Source organism: Triticum aestivum, chromosome 2B, assembly GCF_018294505.1.
Source record: "Triticum aestivum cultivar Chinese Spring chromosome 2B, IWGSC CS RefSeq v2.1, whole genome shotgun sequence".
In the NCBI taxonomy this organism is placed as follows: Eukaryota; Viridiplantae; Streptophyta; class Magnoliopsida; order Poales; family Poaceae; genus Triticum; species Triticum aestivum.
The window spans coordinates 54,161,369-54,166,670 of NC_057798.1; the positions used below are offsets into that span (position 1 = coordinate 54,161,369).

Consider the following 5,302-nt stretch of genomic DNA (forward strand, 5'->3'; position numbering starts at 1 on the left):
CAAATCTCCTAACATCTACCAGCATACACAAGATGGGTGAAGTAGGAGCTCGAAACAAGTTGCTGCCACTTCTTGCTGCAACGCTCATCTGCTTGGTGAGCTTCTGTCCCCGTGCCTGCTCCTTAGCCACACCTGCACTCCACAATGCATCCGAAACCGATAGGCATGTCCTGTTGTGTCTAAGGTCACACCTCTCTGACCCTGCCGGAGCATTAGACTCATGGAGAAATGAGTCATTCGCGTTCTGTGATTGGCGAGGGGTGACATGCAGTACTGTGCATGCAGCTCGTGTTGTTTCCCTTGATCTTGATTCTTTGAACATCACCGGCCAAATATTTCCTTGCATTTCTGACCTTCTTTTGCTCCATGAAATCCACATGGCAGACAACCAAATCAATGGCCACATACCTCCCGAGATAAGCCGCCTAACCCAACTCAGGTACCTCAACCTTAGCATGAATTCCATTACAGGGATGATTCCAAATAGCATATCGTAATGCACCCTCCTCGAGGTCATCAACCTTAGGATGAATTCAATCACGGGGGTGATTCCGACTACCATATCGTCATGTTCACGCCTCAAGGTCATAGACCTTAGCATGAATTCCATCACAGGGGTGATTCCGAATACCATATCCTCATGTTCGCGCCTCGAGGTCATCCACCTGTGGAACAACTCGATTGAAGGTGCAATCCCTCCAGCTCTTGCACAATGCTCGTCTCTTCGCGAAATTGTTCTTAGCAATAACAACCTTAATGGCAGTATCCCTCATGGAATTGGCTTGCTTCCCAACCTTACATACCTGTTTCTGCCGAGCAACAATCTGAAGGGTCCAATTCCTGAATCTTTGGGAGGTAGCCCATTGCTCAATGTCGTCCTGTCGAATAATAGCCTAACTGGTGGAATTCCACCTCTGCTAGCAAATTGCTCTTCACTTAACTACCTTGACCTCATGAGAAATAGCTTTGATGGAGAGATTCCTCTAGGACTCTTTAGTAACCCATCTCTTGCTATCTTAGATCTCTCATATAATCAATTCTCCGGACCAATACCATCTTCCTCACTGATAGCCTCCCAGCTACAGTATGTCAGCCTGACAGGAAACAACCTCTCAGGAAAAATTCCTGACACACTAGGAAACATTTCTAACCTATATTCTTTGACGCTTGCTCAGAATAGGCTGCAAGGAAGCATTCCGGAGAGTTTAGCTAAGATTCCGATTTTGCAAGCACTTGATTTGTCATACAACAACTTGTCTGGTGCAGTCCCACCAGCTCTTTACAGAGTCACATCTCTCACTTATCTTGGCCTTGGTAACAACCAACTTTCTGGGAGAATTCCGATAGATATTGCATACACACTTCCCAACATCGAAACATTGGTCATGGAAGGAAACCATTTCGATGGTCCACTCCCTCCATCACTAGTTAATCTATCCAGCCTCCAAAATCTTGAGCTCCGTGATAATGCATTCACTGGTTTGATTCCTTCTTTGTTGTCCTTGCCAAACTTGATCCAATTAGACCTTGGTGCGAACCAGTTCGAGGCTGTAGATTGGAGTACTTTGTCCTCAGTACCAGGATCTGCCCAGTTGCAGGCAATATATCTGGATAACAACAAGCTTCATGGAACATTACCTAGTTCCATTGGAAATCTTCCAAGAAGCTTACAGACGTTGTATCTATCAGTAAACAGATTTACTGGGACCATACCTTCAGAGATAGCAAAGCTCACCAACCTAACAGTTCTTCAACTTGATGGGAACTCACTCTCTGGAGAGATTCCTGACACGATCGGAAACCTCGAGAACTTGTTTCTTCTAGGTTTGTCACGCAACAAACTTTCTGGAACAATCCCACAGTCTGTTGGCAACTTTAAAAATCTTGGTGAGCTTAATCTAGAGGAAAACAACTTGACTGGATCGATACCTTCAAGCTTAGCAGACTGCCAAAATTTGGTACTGCTAAACCTCTCATGCAATGATTTCCATGGGAGTATTCCACCTGGCCTCCTGTCTATTTCCACTCTTTCTAAAAGCCTAGATTTGTCTTATAATAAACTCAATGGATCCATACCATCTGAGATTGGCGGCTTGATTAATCTCGACTCGCTTAATATTTCAAACAACCAATTATCTGGAGAGATTCCACATGCAGTTGGTGAGTGCCTTCATTTAGAATCGCTTCGACTAGAGGTGAACTTTCTTCGTGGGAGCATCCCAGAATCTCTCATGAGCTTAAGAGGCATTACTGAGATGGACCTTTCTCGGAACAACTTGTCCGGCGAAATCCCAGACTTCTTTGAGTCCTTTGACTCTTTGCAGCTTCTCGATTTGTCCTTTAACAGCCTTGAGGGAATAGTTCCAACAGGTGGCGCTTTTAGCAATTCAAGTAAGGTGTTCATACAAGGAAACGAGGATTTATGTGCAAGGTCTCCGATGCTCCAGTTACCACTTTGCACATCAAACACAACCAAAAGAAAGGAAACTTTGCAAATCATATCAATAGTTGTTCCTCTGGCTGTTGCTGTTGTAGTTCTGATATCAGCAATTGCAACCATTCTTTTCAAGAAAAGAAATGAATTGAGAGAACACATTGAACAGTCAATCAAGGAGTTCAAGAAATTCTCATACAATGAGCTTGCTGCAGCTACCAACAATTTTTCTTCAGCTAACCATGTTGGTTCCGGGAGTTTTGGAGTGGTCTATAAAGGCATACTGAAGTTTCAGGTGCAGCCAGTTGCTATTAAGGTGTTCAAACTGGAACATATTGGAGCACCAAAGAGCTTCTTTACTGAATGTGAGGTGCTCAGAAACACCCGCCACCGAAATCTTATGCGGGTCATTAGTCTATGCTCAAGCTTCGATCAACTGGGAAGTGAATTCAAGGCACTGGTTCTTGACTATATGGCCAATGGTAACCTAGAAAGCTGGCTCCATTCAGAAGTACATGAAGAAAGACAGAAAAGGCCATTGAGTCTAGTATCAAGAGTAAGCATAGCTACGGACATTGCTGCTGCCTTGGACTATCTCCACAACCGGTGCACGCCTCCTTTGGTTCACTGTGATTTGAAGCCAAGCAACATCCTTTTGGATGATGCCATGGTTGCTCATGTTAGTGACTATGGATTAGCAAAGTTTCTTGGTAACCATCCCCCAGCAAGCCTTAACGATTTGACAAGTATACATGGACCAAGAGGATCAGTAGGATATATTGCACCTGGTGAGCCTTTCTTATTCTTATATTTCTATTATTAGTTGAATACATGTGCTTGTGCGTGCATGAGCGTGTGTGTGTTTGCGCTGGAAATTAGTGCTACTCCTTTTTAGAAACTCTTTGTTCTTAACATAAGTACTGTAAAATAAGTTTAGAAAATGAATACTAATCCGTTTCATATCACATATAAATTGCAGAATACGGACTGGGTTATGAAATATCAACTGCAGGCGATGTCTACAGCTACGGTATTATTCTGCTAGAAATGCTCACAGGGAAGCATCCTACTGATGATATCTTCAACAATGGGCTGAACCTTCACAGATTGGTGGTGTCTGCACTCCCACGAGATACTGGTGACATTTTAGAGACCGGTCTTGTTCCACATGATGAATTTGAAGAAGCAACCCGCAACACACAAAGTGAGAATCACCCAGTGGTCAGAATGCAGAACTGTATCATGCAGTTGGCTAAACTGGGCCTAAAATGCTCCATGGACTCACCAAAAGATCGGCCAATGATGCAAGATGTTTATGCTGAAATCATCATGATCAAGGAAACGTTTTCAGCATTATGCGGTTGAGGAAATAGATCGAATATTGTAGACATAAGTTATCCAAAGGTGCATCATACCTTATTTACTATACTATTCTCACTTTTTTCTTTTGTTTAAGATCGTTAAAGCTCTTGGCTCCTGGTATTTCCTCCCATCTAGTGTTCCTTTCATGTATGATCACTTCTAGATCACAGCACATATGTACAATGAAATAAAGTTGTTTGTAAAGATTTTCTGCTGGCTGCCTTTTTTTTTTAATTGGGGAGCAAAAAATTTGAAATGGAGGGGCCAAAAGCAATATTTTATTCTAATCCAAGCAGCCCCCACGTTTTTTTACTAAAGCTGGGGAGGCCATGGCCCCTGCTGGCCTGGCTGTAGCCCCGCCCCTGCCTGTTTGGACCTCTATATAGTAATTTAGAGACCTAAATCTAAATGTGCAGTTTCAAGTTCAGTTACCCAAATGACACATCCATGTATGTTAAGGGGGCTATGATTTCTTTATTGTAAACTATTACTGATAATATCAAAGTTTCTTGACGATCAAAATCTACATGTGTATATGAAGCTCACTTACTACAGAACCAGTCTTGGATGGAAAAGATATTAAGAAAGAATATAACAGCGGCTAAGAAAAGACAAAAACAATTTTAGTGATTGAACTGAATAGAAGTCACTGGAGTTTGGAAAAAAAACACTGTGTTTTCATCTTATAAGGAAATCATTCTTTAACTTAAGATAACTGCAAGGAAATGCTCAACCTGACTGCTCGACTTATAAATAGCCAAGCTAACATTGAGATGACAGGCTTGGTATGCAGTTCCACATGTGTGTACAGTTTTAGTTTGCAGGAAGAGAAGTAAGGCCTTTAAGACCACTCTCCTGGAATGGGCAAGCATTGAAGCATACTGTTACCTAAGTAGAATCCAGTTATCCACAAATAAGATCTACAAAAATGCTGAAGATAACCACACAGCACACCTTGTTGAGTTGTACATGTATTTGTGTAAGTATAACGTGTGTGTTGTAACTTACCGATTCCATCTCCTGGAATATAGGATCTACATAGCACGTGCGTGGGTACTGGAGCTGGCAACTGCATATATGTAAACCTCCCTGTGCAACGTAATCAATGCGAGATTTACTCCTTAACTCACCTGTTGTAAGCGTGCCAAACTTCTGTCAGATAAGATGTTACTGCCACAGTGCGCTTGGGCTAAACACAAGTAGCATGAAGTACTCTAGGGAAGTTTAACTACAAATGGCCTATGTTCGAGCAACCACGGAGTAGATCTGAAACAATTGTGTTGTCGACCTTGAAACAAGAACTGAAATATGTTTGAGATGATGATGTACACAGTGACAAAGTTGTGTCCCGAGTTTATATGCCCCTCAGATTCGCTATACAAGTTCACTGCGAGATCTGGTTGCCAAAAACAATACCAAGAACTGAAGACCAGTCAGGCAGGATTGCAATCGCGCGGCACGGGTCATCCATCAAATGTCCGGAGAAGTAAACAAAACATGTTGGAA

The 5,302-nt window shown here is 42.5% G+C and overlaps 1 pseudogene; it reads left to right on the forward strand.

Moving 5' to 3' along the window:
- On the forward strand, positions 1 to 3,986 carry LOC123043435 (receptor kinase-like protein Xa21; annotated as a pseudogene).
- The last annotated feature ends 1,316 nt before the right edge of the window (positions 3,987 to 5,302 follow it).